The sequence below is a fragment of the Ixodes scapularis genome, unplaced genomic scaffold (genome assembly GCF_016920785.2).
Source record: "Ixodes scapularis isolate PalLabHiFi unplaced genomic scaffold, ASM1692078v2 PGA_scaffold44__24_contigs__length_19508400, whole genome shotgun sequence".
NCBI classification, from domain to species: domain Eukaryota; kingdom Metazoa; phylum Arthropoda; class Arachnida; order Ixodida; family Ixodidae; genus Ixodes; species Ixodes scapularis.
In genome coordinates, this window is record NW_024609873.1 from 1,321,481 (window position 1) to 1,337,031 (window position 15,551).

At 45.1% G+C, this 15,551-nt stretch overlaps 1 non-coding gene across 1 annotated transcript; it reads left to right on the forward strand.

The window, feature by feature from the left end:
- Positions 1–15,268: 15,268 nt before the first annotated feature.
- Trnat-ggu lies at positions 15,269–15,342 on the forward strand. The gene has a single exon. It is a non-coding gene; the product is annotated as a tRNA-Thr (tRNA).
- The last annotated feature ends 209 nt before the right edge of the window (positions 15,343–15,551 follow it).

The following is a 15,551-nucleotide window of genomic DNA, read 5'->3' on the forward strand; positions in this document are numbered from 1 at the left end:
GAAATTCCGTGCAGGCGGCAGATGTCAAAAGCCGGTATTTGTAAAGTCTGCGAACTCTAGAATCCGTAAAAATAAGGCAATCTCCCATTATGCAATATGATGGCCAAATGCTTTGCTAAAGTCTATTGCAAGTTGCAACATGAAATAAACAGATGCTCCTTTTCCAGCGGGAGCTTTTAACCCTCCCTCATCTCAGCGCACGCGAAGCAAAACACTCCGAAAGTCAAGGAGTGCGCGGAGCATCGACTGCTGACCTTAATTTTGACACGGAGTACAGTAATGTATTCGACATAACATCATGGTGCCAGAACGATCGCTGATGTGTTTACCAGGCATTGAGATTCTCCGCACGTTTGAAGCATAATTCAGGCTAATCAAACCTATCGGAACACTAAGCACTCTCGCGATCATGAACATGTCTAACAGCTTCGAACACGCTCAATAAAAATAGTGTAATATGTATGTCAATGCTGAACTAAACATTTCTACAACTGATTTTTTTTTTAATAAAATGCATAGCAACGTTTTGCGTATAACTCGAGATTGATTTTCATCTGATACATTAAGATTCAGTTAAGCACTCCAGCCCACTCGGCCAGTGAATGTCGGACATAGGAGATAACTACCCAGAATACCAACAATTTAGCATAATGAGTTGTATATTTTAATATGACGCTTTTTTGTTTCCCTGTGAAGGGTAACACTTAGTTATCAATAATCAATGATACATAAATTAGAGTATCTCATTTTTAGGGATATCATTGTAAGAATCGGAATTATTCAGAGACACTGCGTATAACGAAACGTATCCCTTCTTTGCGCTTACGAATTTGAACAACTTTTAGGACAGAAAAACTACGATGCATTTTTCATCAACCCAGAGGTGAAGACGTTTATAGGGACGCAACGCCAGAGATGGCTCTTGCAACATTGAGCGACATGTTTGCAAAGTATAGGAAGTACCGCTAGAGGTGTGCTGCACACGCTTCGCGCCCTGCAGTCCTCATTATGTCGACTCCCAGTGTTCGATCTGAAGTCCGACTTTAAGCGTACGAACTCCAATGTACACGCTGCGCGCTCTGGTGGACTTCATGGAAAGTATATGGAAGCAGCGAGAAATCGAAGGCCTTCCAGATTTCTCGCCGTCGGTTGCATGCAGTCCGAAAAGGCATCAGGACAGCAAAGAAAGAAAACTCTCCTGGGACCGTTGCACGAATATCACGTGATGTGCTTCAGGCAGGAAGGACGATGAACCACAAAGAGGGAAGAGCCATGGAGCGTGTGTCCTTGTTCATCATTAGTGGCCGTAAAATACGTGCACAAGTTTTGACGGAACAGAGCGCAAGTTCTCCCGACTAAACAAGATCTCGTCCGTCAATCACTTCGAAGCGTATATCTTTGTCCCTATCTAAAATGTGATTTCACGTCTGGGGTTTTCCACATTTACAACCGATCGCCTCCGAATGGAATCACATCGCACACAAGCTCTCGTGTAACTTTTTATTGGCTCACGTTATGGTCCTGCGGAGGCTCGGATCGCCGGTGAATCAGCGATGGTCCGGTGTCGCAGGAGTGATCCCTTCTCCTCCGTCCTCGTGATCGGGTGACCTGCGGCGGGCACGGTCGATTGTAGGTAACCCGCGGAGCCGGCCCAGTGCCGACGCGCCCGTGGGTTCGTGCCAGAAATGTCCCTCACGTTTGGGAGTCCGGTCAAGAGTGTGCCAGCACCAGCCGCGCTTCCTCGTTGTCACGTCGGTCCCTTTGTTTGCAGCGCCCCCTTGGCCACGAACCCGTAGCTTTGGGAGACACTTGGGGATAATGTTGTCAGCCCCGTCTCGGGACCTATGTCACGTGACGTCAGGGGGCGCGGACACATTGCAGCCGCGGGGGAGGGAGAAAAGGGAGGCGATTAGGAAGGCCACAGAAGTCCACAAAAGCGTTTTTTTTTAATTGACGTGGACATTTTTTACGGAATACACAATCCAAAATACACTGTATGGGAACGGCTCTTAAACTCTGCCAAATCCACGCAGATAACCTTGCTGCTACGCCAAGACGCCTCCCCGATCGATTAGCGGTGAGCTTCTTTCGCTAACTCCCGCATTTCGTCGATGTCGCAAAACGAGAATGCCGTCCTTTTTATTTTTTATTTTATTTTAACCAGCGGATAGTTCTGAAGTTAGAGCACAATGCTTTTAGGAGGAGCTTGTTTAGGATTCTTAACTTGCCACTGACCGGTCTCTCTCTCCGCTTTGTGGGGTGGCACAAATACAATAAGTAATTTCCGCCATTTACTCGGCAGGAACGAGGGTAAATTACACATTACATAGAAGGAAAGTAACGAACCGTTTCCTTCAGCTCTAAAGATCAACATATGAATAGCTGAAAGGCAAGGAAAGTTCACTGGTGTGTGGGACTTGGCTGCCTGTGGGCGTTCCCCTCTTTTTTCGTGCCCGACTTCGGCGCTGCCCCGAAAAACATCTCCACCGGCAAGAGGCGGAGGAATCGCTCTGATGGCACTCGAAAAGACCGGCGCTCATTATCAGCTTGCACCCTTTCTGACGCCCTGCTTCCCGCACGCCTAAACGAAGAGACCTTATAGAAAATATGCACCCAATTATCCAGGAGTAAAGCTTATAAAACCGATTTGTTGAAGACAGGCGTAAGGAATGCTGCTGAGCATTCAAGGATAAATTCAGCACACAAGGCCACTCCTTCGGCACCGGAAAATATCAACTATTGAGCAAATCATAATCCTTAATTATCGATCAAAATTTATTTTTATTTTTTAAAAATTGGGTAGAATCGATCCTTTTTTTTTTAACTGTCCTAAACACCAGAAATCTACAATTTATTGTGGATGTAACTACGTAAAGTTCGTACAAACTATGGTTTGCAAAAACTTGCATATCTTCTTCCGGGTGTGCTTTACTATATAATAATAATAATAATAATTTTACCGTAAATTTTACCGACCCTTAAAGACCGACGACCAGTTCGCGCTTTCCACTTTTCCCGTGCTTCCTCCTCTCCCCATTTCTACCCTGTCCACCGTTGCCTCTTTCCTCCTCTTCCATGGGGAGGAGGGTCTTCTGCCTTGCAGAATCTCGGGTCTGGTCGTCGGCCTTTAAGCTCAAACTACCCATACGTAAAAAAAAAAAAGATCAAACTTTAGCAATATAAAAATATCCCATGATCTCCAGTTGGTACGTCAACTTGACTTAACGCGCATTACTCAAACTGTGTCTGATGTTCCGCTGATGTTCGTGAGCAATCTTTTTCCTCCTTTTCTTTTTCCTCTTTTTTTTTCCTGCTTAGTGCTGTAACCAGTTGCTAGGGCCCAGTCAGACACAATTTCCTCTTCTTTCGTTATAGCTCCCCGGACTTTTTCCGTCTGAAATGAAGAATTCATTCATTGAGCGCGAAGTGTCCGCGCGATGATCCTCCCACGCTTCGATCCACGTAAAAAGATAAATGGAGGGAGTAGCCTGAACGACACACGGCCCTCCCTCCTCGCAAGCTCCGGGTGAGGAGGAAGCGCGGCTGCACAGTTCTCTCTCTGTATGAAGGGGGACGCTCTCTCGCTCAAAGGGGCTCAGGAGCACGAGGAGACAAGAGGGGACACGCCACTCGATAAATGGCGCTCGGTCCCCCACCCAGAAGGGAGGGGACGTCAGGGGGGGGGTCCGGAGAACAGCCCCGCTCCTGAAATTATAACCAGGGGAGCAGTCCCCGTGGCTAGGGGGGGGCTAGGCACACTCCATACCGCTTCGGACAAAGAAAAAGAGGGCATGTAAAGAGTAAAGAGAAACCGAGATGGATGGATGACTCGAAGCATCGACCGACGCCACCACCCGGAGCAGAACAGAGGCTTCGCGGAACGCTCCCCCCGCTCCGCGTTCTGCGGGTGACCGACGCTGAGCGTCGCCACTCGCCCTGAGGTGCACTCGAGCGTGGTTGTTCGTCCTGATCGTTGCTATTTTGACGGACTCTTCTGGCAACCGGTCGTGGGCCCGAACGGAACGGCTGCGCGGCGGTAGGTGTTCTTTCTGTCCCTCTGTCTTGCGGCGCAGCGTCGGTGGAAAGGATGGGGAAGGGAGGGGAGAGCCTCGTCCAAGGCTATTTTGACGGCCAGAGGTCGATGGCCGGTGCCGTCGCGCGTTCGCGGCTTCTTGTTGTCCCCTTGCGCGCGAGGAACCGACCACCTACGGCTCCAGGTGGCCCCGACAGGGGCAGGTCCCAGAACTGCCAAGGCTATAACTCCGTGTCACTAGCTGCGTGCAGTACAGGCGAAGGCAACGCCAGGTGAGGGGAGGAAGGGCTAGCACTAGGAGGGCTGGGCACGAGGAGAGGGGAGAGAAACTTCCTCTCCCCTCTAACGCTTCTCCCCTCGCCCTCCATTGCTCTCCTCTCCCGTCCCGCATTCCTAGTGCTCGCCTTTCTCTCTTCGCCTGGCGTTGCTTTCTCCTGCACCGCACACAACTATAGTGACACGGATTATAGGTTGCACATTTGCCTGTTAGCGTCATCGAGTGCGCTGTGCTCGCTTGCATGCGCTTACAACGAGAAAACCATACTGGCGCCATCTGTTATAGAGTCATAGAGACTTTTTTTCAGATACGCGTCTATATCTCTAGTCTTTATGAGTAATTTTTTCAACCTGGTCAAGAAATACCTACGAGGATGTCAGACGCGACAATTTCTTAAATATACAGCGTAGGTTGGATTTCGGAAGTTCTTAACGCCTTGTATGAATAGATGAACGTTTGAGGAAACCGGTCGTTATTCCGGTTCCAGGTCACGGTTCGTTTCGAGTTCACTGTAGGCGAGTACTTTGTTCTGATCCGGTTCAGTCAAAAAGTACAAATATTGATTCCGTTAACGGTTCCGCCGACCCCGAACCGGCTCACGCCGGTTCATAACTGTTCGTTAGGTAATGGTCGCAAGAATTTTTTCCGCGCAATACAGGAAAGACAACAAAAAACCTTTATAGCTCTTAGTCGACAAGAAAAAAAAAATAATTGCTTTCAACACAGTGTTATCGGCACTCAAAATACTACGAAAACTGGTCGCTAGAAACGAGGAGTGCAGAACACCAATCCCTTGCAAAAAATAAAATGAGTTTCAATTGAAATTATAAAGGATTCACTCAATACACCGTGTGGAGTCTCAATTTAAACTTGTGTTCCTATTGAGTATTTACAGAATAGTGGCCTGTGCGTTTCAATAAAATGTTTAGCAATTAAATTTCTGCTCAAATTATGGTGAGTGTGTTTTAGTTTAATGCTTAATGGACAGAATTTCAAAAGAATTTTTGGTGAGCGTGCTTCAACTCAATTTTGGTAACTGTGGTTAAAAAAATTATGCAATTTGCTGGTAATTTTCTGTCTTTCTAATTCCTAAATGAAAGGTACATGGACGAAACGAACCACATGAATGAACAGAACCTCAACGACATTTAAAACGCTCACGTGTTTTTTTTTATAATTATTTAAATTTCTTTGTGTACAAGAGTTTAAAAATTCACTTATATAAAAGACCACCGAGCAAGGTTTTTCACATCATATGATTAGAATACGAGCAGCCGCACACTCAAGCACTGGCTGGAAGATGCACAGGTAACAGTTGTGAACCCAGAGTGCCGGCCCTTCGTCTCGGAGTAAGTCATTCAGTGGGTCCCCTGCACCCTGTTTACACCAATAGCAGCCATGCACCCTTACTGCTTTTCTGCTTTCGGACTTAATAAATGCTCATTCTCATTTTGTTTCGATTATCTGGCCCTTTCGGTGGGCACTTGCTCGATATTTTATGACAAAGCTATGTAGTCCAAATACTAGGGCTGGGCGTCGATTAAAAGTTTTAACCCGATTAATCGCCACCCTTTAATCGATTAATTAATCGATTAATCGGTCTCGTTTATTTCATTGAAAAATATTAAAGAAAGTCTTTTTTTTTGCTGAATCTGTGATAAACGGTGCAATGTACAACTTAGATTATGAATTAATCTCGATATGTAGTTAAGAAGAGTATCAGAGACCTTTCGCTAAATCTTTTGCCGCGTGAGGCAAACATGTTCGTTGATATTCTCTAGAAAGAGCGGCTTCCTTTCATTGTTCACAATAATCTCTACTGCGCTAAACAGACACTCGAACTACGTTGAAATGGCCGGTGACCATTTCAACTACTTAATCGGATGCTATAAAAATATCGCCCCTGTACAGTTTACCTTGTTCTAAAATTTGACCTAAAGGTCACCCTTCGTACAGGCGTATTCGTCCACGTCTGCGTTATGGAAGTGTTTAATTTTGAGTTTTTTTTGGTTCGTCTAAATTTTACCGATTAACCAGTTAAAAAATTTAATCGCGATTAAAGCATTAATCGATTAATCGGTAGGTTAATCGATCATTTGCCCAGCCCTACCAAATACCCATCCATGCAAGAATAATCTATGCTCTAGGGCAGTGGTCGGCAACCTTTTGGCGCAGCGGGCCGGGTCGCCGCGAAGCCAAGGTGGAACGGGCCAGACGGCAAGCAGCGGGGGAGGGGGGGGGGGGGGGGGGGGCGGGGGGAAGGATTAAAATAAAGAAAAATAGAAAAAAAATCTTGCATGAACTCACATTGACGTACATAAATCGAAAATTACCAGTTTCTTTATTTCACGACACACGACATGAGAGACAACATTTCCACGAAAACCTAGACACTCCTCTCAGTGAGACTTCTGGTGTTGAACTACGCTCGTCAAACTACAGATATCCACTGTCAAGCTACTAACTGCGAGTCGCAAAACATTGTGGAGGTTCTCGTCAGTTATTCGTGAGCGCAGGTTGGATTTTATGCACTTCATCCGTGAAAAAGTGTGCTCGCAGACATATGTGCTCCCGAACACTGTAATCATGGTGGCTGCGAGTTTCTTAAGATTCATGTACGTAGAATCCTCAAGGTCAGCATAAAATGTGTCAAAGTCGCTTGCTACAAATGCGCTCTTCAAATCATTATCTGTTTGCGTATCGGCCAGCTCTATCTAGTAACACTCTCCAACCTGGCTAAGATCTTCATTAAATGGATTTTGAAATAAACAAATATCGCTCGACTGCTGCGTAAAGTCCGCAAACCTAACTTCACACTCGATTTTCAATTCGCGTAATATTTCGCAGAGTCTTTCCATGGAAAGTAGCGTTGCTGTCTCGCCTGCAAAAATCTTGCAGTAAGAAAAACGATAAAAATTAGACTCTCTAGCTTGGTTTTGGAAGAGGCTGAGATTCACCTCGAAAGCTCTCACCTCGGTGAGCATCCCGGACACGAGTTTCCCCTTCTCTTGTTTGTAATTTTACATTCAGGTCATTCAGGTGCTGAGAAACGTCAGCCAGGAGTGCCAACTCCCACACCCAATCATGATCAGCAAACTCTTTGAGAGGTTTCCCTTTCCCACAAAGAAACACTGCAATGCCCTCACGAAGCTCAAAAAAAAAAAAAAGAAACGTCGCAAAACTCTTTCTTTGCTGAGCCATCAAACTTCTGTGTGGTACAGGACATCCCCATACTCAGCCTCTGTTTCCGACGAGAACTGTTGAAATTGACGATGGTTCAGGCCGTGACTGCGAATAAAATTGATAGTAGGTACGACTACTTTCATCACGGACTCCAAGCGCATCACTTTGGAACACAGTGATTGCTGATGGATAAGACAATGGAGATGAATAGGAGCAAGAACGCCCAGGCGTGTCATTTCTGAGTTGATGCGTCCGACGACACCCGCTTTACAACCAATCATATCTCTTGCGCCATCACTCGTTACGCTTTTGGGGTTTCCGCATTTTAGCTGCATCATATCTAGACACTCGCATAGCTTCTTTAAAAATATCTTCTCCTGTTCTTGCGCCCTTCAGGCTTTTTAGAGCAGCTTAGTTCCGCCGTCACCTCAGCTAGTTCCGCCGTCACCCCGCCGTCGCTTCTCTTTGTGCGTGGAATCGACACCATGGTGTCGATTCCCCGCACAAAGAGAAGCGACTGAGCAGTATCAGAGATGTCATTTCTTTCGTCAAGCGCCAAATATAATCACTGGAAAGCTCGGGCTATATCTTTCAAAGTAAATTCTATTGTGACAGTGCGGGCCGACAGACTAAGCTCCTTGACCACATTATTCTTATCCGGGCAAAGATCGTCAGCCACTGTCAACAAACACCTTTTAACAAACTCCCCGCCTGTAAAAGGCCGCCCACCCTCTGCGATCAACTTGGAGATTGAGTAGCTGGCCTGAACCAGAGCCATCTTCTCCTGGACGTTCTTCTTGAAGAAGTCTTGCTGCATGCCCAGGCTCTTCTTCAAACTTCTAATCCTCGCGGCTCTGGCTCCTGACATCAGAGTCATACTTGTCGCGATGGTGGGACTGGTAGTGTCGATGCAAGTTGTATCCTTTAAATACTGAAACGCTTCTTTACAGTCAAGGCATAGCCCTTTATCCTTATGTTGAACAAATAAATAATCATTTGGCCACCGATAATTAAATGCCCGACATTCCAAATCGATTTTTCGCTTCTTGTCGCGTTTAGACAGTGACATGTTGCAGGCGAACAGTCTAAAAAAAGATACACCTGTTATAAAGGCGAATTCTAGAAAACAAATTTATGTGAGTAACACGTATGCTTGAAACTTACCTTTCAAGTTGTCGATAGGGCCCTTGAGACGACTGCACTGCCCGAACAGACGCAAAGGAGTGACTGTTTTCTATTGAGTTAAGCAAAGTGCGCACCATTTTGCCGTCAGTGGCTTTGTTCTGATTGGTCGTGAAGCAAACATCCAATCAGAATGAGTTTAGCAAGTGACGGTCACAAAGAGCATTCTTATGCCGGCAGTTTCCCTTCTGGAGCAGTCAAGTTCGTATTGTATCCCACCTTTGTGCAAGGATACCCGTGAAGAATGTTATCTACACAAGTGTAAGGAGATCGGACTATGGCCAACGGGCAGTGCTCTTTGTCCTTGTTTGTCCTCAGTGAAGGCCAAAAGAGGCGTTCAAAGAGAGAAAAAAGCGCTCGGGGGGGGGGGGGGGGGGGGGGCGAGAAGGCAGGAAACGGGCAGCGAATTAGTTACGGGGGGGGGGGGGGGGGGGGAGGCGCTGGGGAACTGGGCGCCACATGACACTGCCTCGCGCTGCTCTAGGGGAATATGGTCAGCGTTTACGGATATATACACGAGGCTAGAGGACACATATGAGCTTACCTTTTATTCGTGAACAAGGATACAGTTGCTGCAAGCAACAGCGCTCAGCAAGTTCCAGTTCCTAATACATTTCTATGCAGCATGCATAAAATATGGGTTCTAGGCTCAAAAATGTTTAAAGCAGAATATGCTTGTCCTAGTGACGTGAGAGAAGAATGCATATACTAACGTGCTGTTTAGTCCTTTGATCCTGTAGCTTAAATTTGGGAACCTACAAGATTAGCGGGGGGTATACGACAGGGATGGTACAAACCTTTATCGTCACGATGTCCTAATGTTCACTTAATTTGCTGATAATAAAAATATTGCAATCATCGAAGCAAACTTGAATCTTGGAAACTTGACACAGATCTCAAATCTTCGTGAAAGTATTTGTGCTTCAAGACTTTGAATGGGCTCGATTTAGATTGCAAGGCTAGCTATTGCTACATGGATGTGCCAAACTGGATTTCGAATAGAAAAAAAATAACACCCGCATTTTTTTTTGTTACTTCGATCGCTTGATTTAGAGTGCCAAGATTTGAAGCACTTTCCTTCCTTATAACCTTAGCAACCTTTCAATTACTTGAGATTCTTTACTGGGTTAATTCGCTGGGCTCCAATAGCTGAGGGTTCTGAAAAAATAGTCGCCATTATTTACATAGAGCTTTATCAGTGTTGTGATTAGATCGAGTAATTTTGAAGCACTCCTTGGAGCAGCCAAAAGTAAATTTTGGAGCAGCAAAAGTCACTTCTGGGGCACGATTATACACTTCTATTGCTAAAGGACTGTGCGCCATCTTTGCTTAGCATCATTCCACGGCAGAATTTTATTCTCTCACATAGTCAACTCTGTTTTGTGGGCTTGAAAACGCCAGACAACGCAACAAGAATGTTACTATGAGATTTAAAATTTTTGTTTAACAAGCTCCATTGCAGCAGCTGCTTTTGCAATAACTGCTTATTTAAAAAGGACAGAGTGCAACCATATTTGAGCGGCAAATTTAGGACTGGATCAAGGACAGACCAAATTGTGTTACACTAAAAGAATGTTAGAATAAATTTGTTGAACTACAAAAAATGAGAATTTCGCTGAAGTTCTGAAGGTTCCCTACAACTGCAATCCTTAATGAGGTTAAAAACAAAAGAAAGTCTGTTATGTAACTATGACCATCAGTGGCACGTCTCCTGTATTCCTGTAATAATGCAAAATGAGCAAGTAAGCAATGAATATACCTACATTAAAAAAAATCTGTCTGATCTCGTTAAGGCTTTTTTTTTACCCTCTCTGCATTCGTACCCTCGTCAAGCTCGTTTACTTCTAACTTATATTGACTTTCCCTTGAAACAGTTGACAGCCTATATGAAGGTAGATAAACGCGGGGTTTTAGTAAACAAATTAAAACCATGGCGCCACCCAGGTAGACCTAATCAAGGTTATTTTAAAACCATGTTAGTATACCAAATATTTTTTATCGAATATGAAAGCAAAAAGACACAATAAATGATACACGCAAATCATTGAGATATTGCTTCCAATATGAACTGGCCGCTGTTTTATTCTGAAAATGTATCTGCGAGGCAAACTGTCGCGTCAGTATTCCCCAGATGTCTTCCTTTTTATTCCTATTTACTTATCATATTTTAGTACCCGATGCATGCGCGAGCACCATACTGCTCTCTAGGGGTGTTTCCCCTCGGCACATGACTGCCGTGCGGCAAAGAGTGATGTGCAAAATCGCAATGTCTACGTCGCGGTTGTCGCTTTTCTGCAGCGTACTTTTTAGGCGCATGAAGAAGGGCACTCAACGTAACTAACTATCCATGCGCGAGGAGGCACAACTGGAAATATTACGAAACTCCCGAGTTCTGCAGTATTCGAAAAAAGAGAGAGAAAAAATTGGTTTATTCTAAGTGATAATCGAAAGTCTGTAAATTTCGTAGAAGCCTACAGTACACTCTAAGAACTATCACGCTGAACCTCACGCTAACCGCGAGTTTCAAGCGTGGAACCGCCGTCGATACCACGGGAATGCCGTTTTAAGCACCGCGTGATCGAGAATAAGCGTTTGTTTTCTGTGTCCAAGCGTTAGAGCAGTCCAAGGAATCCCTCTCGGCCTTTTGTTTCGGACGTGATCAACAGCGTTAGCGTGACGACCGCAAAACACACGCTTAGATTTTCGGAAAAACGCGTGCGCCTTCATTCATCGTCACGCTAATATATATCAGAATGGATTGACCCTCCCGAAGAAGCACTTGCGCGTGGTTTTTTGTTGATTTTTAGTTGACGTGAGCTTCTCTTTTCTGTAAGCACAGAGAGCGCATGCGTCCTCTTTTTTGGCGGGAAAAGCGAGAAAGCCGTTGCGCTGTTTCCGTTGCGGGCTGTCTCTCTCAGTCAGTTCCCCACACGCTTTGTTTGTGGCTGGGGCTGGACCAGCTTGACTGACTGCAACTGACGAGACTTAAACGGCGCATGAGTTCGGGCACAGTGTGCCATGTTTACCGCACTTGACGTGCGTGGATTGCAGCGGGGTCGCTGCAAACACAGCGAGTGCGATTGCCCCGAATTCCTGCGGGAGACGGATCTGAATGCCAGCCAAGGAAAGGGCTTCCCATTTGGCTCGTGCCTTTACTGCGGCCATTCGCCAGCTATTCAAGGAAGACTGCAATATTTGGGTAAGAACCCTGTTTTCGTTTGTCCCTCATTACTCTCTTGATCCGCTGTTTTTTTTTCTTGTTTTGTTGCGAAAGCGCAAGTATCAAGTAGCACAATCTTTACCATATCGCTTTTGTTGAAGCGATGTGCTCTTCAGCATAACTGCCACACCTAGGAAACAATTTTTGCTGCTTGTGATTGAGCGCGGCATTGAGACAAATGTTGTTTATTCGGAAAGGTAAAGCGGTGAACCGTGGATGCTGGGGTGTAGTTAAGGTAGTCGGGCGAGTTTGCTCTCGGCTGTAGACACTGCGGTACATAGGTGAGCTTATTATTCCAAGTTTTGCATTGCTGTCGCAAAAACTTCGAAAGCATATTTTGCCTGAAGTCCCGCCTCTGCGTCGGTCTCCCGTGTTAAACGTTTACGGTTTGGAATCGACGAACACCCAGAATATGGATGAAGGAGAGAATGGGTACGTGATAATGTGGCAAGGAAAAAGGGGGTGGCAACAGGAAAGAAGGGAAAGGGTACACAACGTTGCATTGTAGGAGGAAAAGGGTCGCAGCGGTGAAGGAGACGCAAAGAATCACAGTAGCTTCAGAGGCAGCCGCGTGAATCTTTGCATGTTCCGGTGCTTGCAGGCATGTTTCATTTTGGTTTTGATCGGCCTCAACCCAATCGTTTCTTTGAGATAAAGCTGTGCAGAAATATCGAGTTAGCTTGAGCGGCGTCGCCGTCGGCGTAACCGTAACGCGTCGGCGTAACGCTTTTTCGTGACGCTCGCAAAAAAAAAGCACTGATTTCAGCGGCGAGTAGAGCACTTTCGCAGTAAAGTAAATACTTTAAACACGCTCAAAGCGCACTTTATGTCACACAGCTTCACGAACTAAGAACAGCCTGTTATGAGCGCTTCAGTTAGTGCAACGTGGACAATGTTAACGTTCAAGTGTTTATACTCATTTTTGTAATACTAAGTTTATTTAGGCCATAATATCTTAATCTTATTGTCAACAGGTTGCACCGACGGATATTCTTGGACCCAGCATTGTGTGGGGCGAAACGAGACGGCTAATCTGCGGCAGCGAACCACGAAACGAAATCGACCTGCAACCAGACACGTCTCTCGAGAAAGCGCTGGTGTAACGTAACATACCCAGCAGCATTTGGGCAGCTGCTTGGTTTTGTACAGAGTGTAGTGAAACCAGCAAGCAGTTCTGAGGTAGCGTGGGCCCAGAAAGGGTTGCGTGATCTACTCTCAAAATTGCACTTTCTCGCAAAAGGTTTTTTTTTTTTTTTTTTTGTCATATATTGGTTTTTGAGGAATGGTTGGAGGGGAGTTATGTACATCAAAATATAATAGCTCTAGTCAATTGAACGAAAGTGCCCTTAATCATGAAAAATCTAAGGTATCTAGAAAAAAATGGCAATGCCACGTCGTTGAATGCGCCAAAACTAAATCTAGTCATTAAATAAACGCCAATTCAATTTTTGTTAGCAAGTGTTGACTTTCCTAACGAACTTAACACTTTGCTCATTTGAAATCATTTGATATTTATGCCCGTTTGACCTTTGTTAGCAAAGTGTTGACGTTGTCTAAACTGTTTGTGTCTCGTTATGAACCAATCTTAGAAGGAAAGACCTCCTTCATATTCTGTGGTTAATTTCTTTTACAAAATCACAGACTTGCCACAAGCACAATTTTTCTAATATACCAATTATTGTAGAAAATGAACCGTAAAGAAGTATGACATGACACAATTATCACCGCGTATACCTGCAAACCATATGGTAACGAATAGTATATTGATATTGTTACTAACATTTACTGAAAAAATATATCCTGATTCAAACCCGCTAAAAAGTCAAAATAATGACATTCGTTCATAGATGGTTCATGATACTCATAGTAGTTGCAGTTCTTAGCAGTTGGTGGGCTTTATACCTTTTAACAGCTTATTTGTACAAACAAAAATAGATTTTCTAATAGAGAGTTTATCCCCAAAGCTGACATTTGTTTGCCTCTTTCTATTTTGTTCCTTTTGGACTGTTCCTTCTTGTAACTGGAGCCTAACGAGATCTCTCTCTGTCTCTTTGGGTTTTTAGACGTCAAAGATAAATTTCCTAAAATCTTTATACAAGTTGCACAGCTGTGAACAGCTTGCAACTACCTAGCGCAATGTACCAGGCGTAACATGATTCACAACTGCCATTTGTATATGTGCGTAATTATACATAAAAGCAGCACGTCGATCTCTCTTGCAATACTCAATTCGCCTAAAGGAGTACTTAGAGAGATTTAGTAGATTGTTTTTGAGCCCTTATAACAATATCCGATAACAATATGGGGTATTTGGGCCCGTGTGTGCATACGCTTATTACGGCGTGCGTTTTCTCCACTCTTAAATAATGACGCCTTCTAGGCGCGTGGAATGTGCGTCGTGGTTGAAACATCTGGCCATTGACATTGGGCTTTCTCGCATTTAGTATATCGTCCCAATAATCTTAGTTATTGGGACGATATACTAAATGCGGGAAAGCCCAACGCCCATTGTCAGAGGTCTCCACCGCGACGCGCATTTCACACACGCCTAGGAGGCGCCATTATCTAAGCGTGGAGAAAACGCACGCCGTAATACGCGTGCAAGCACAAGGGCCCCCTCACGCCTGCCAAGCGTTAAACCATAGCACAGTTCACGCTTAGGAAGCGTGAATTCGAAGCGTTGAAAAACAGCACGCTTAGAGCAAGCGTGCAAAAAATCGCTTTGCGTCACGCTTGCTCTGCGTGACCATTTTTAGAGTGTAATGATCCACAGTGTGGCGGAGCAGCTGAGCTATTTATTTCAGTGTGGAGAAAGCAAAATTAACTTTTGGCGCAGTGTTGGCGCAAATTCCTCGGATGTGGGTGAAATGTGGCAGGATGTAACAGGGCTTTGGCGTGGCGCGAAGGCGCAACAATCACATCACTGCTTTATAATTCTTCAAAACGTTATGAAGCTGAGGGGCCATCCATTTCAACTTGAATTCATTATATATATATATATATATATATGGGATTGAGTGAAGATTGACAAGTGCAGCCGTAGTAATATTGAGAACGAAGAGGGGAGAAGGTGATTATTGAATTTATTGCATTAAAGTTAGGGAAAGGGAAAGAGAGCTGGCGAAAAATTGGGCCAGGAGCGGGGATTGAACGGTGCAGCCTGTCCCTATGGGGAGGAGTGGTTCCCTAGATATCCTGGAAGACGGGCCCTTTCCGACATTTGCAAGCTGAGATGACGTGCCACGTCACTGCCGCATGTCGGAAATAGCGCGGGCCTTAAATCAGCAACGGTTGTCGTCTACCCAGTTAAGCGAATTCGAAACTAAACAGTACACAGAGAGCTGGTCAGAAATTGAGTCCGCCGAAACCAGTGGCCAGGATGGTCTAATCGGTTAAGGCGTCGCCCCGGTCAGGCGAAGGTTGCGGGTTCAATCCCCGCTCCTGGCCCAATTTTTTCGCCAGCTCTCTTTCCCTTTCCCTTTCCCTAACTTTAATGCAATAAATTCAATAATCACCTTCTCCCCTCTTCGTTCTATATATATATATATATATATATAGAACTGACAAGAAAAACCCTTGGTGAAAACAGCAACGATGGACGGTTTATTCTTCGACGTTTCGGCCGGAGTCCGGCCTTCGTCAGGAAGACGAAGGCC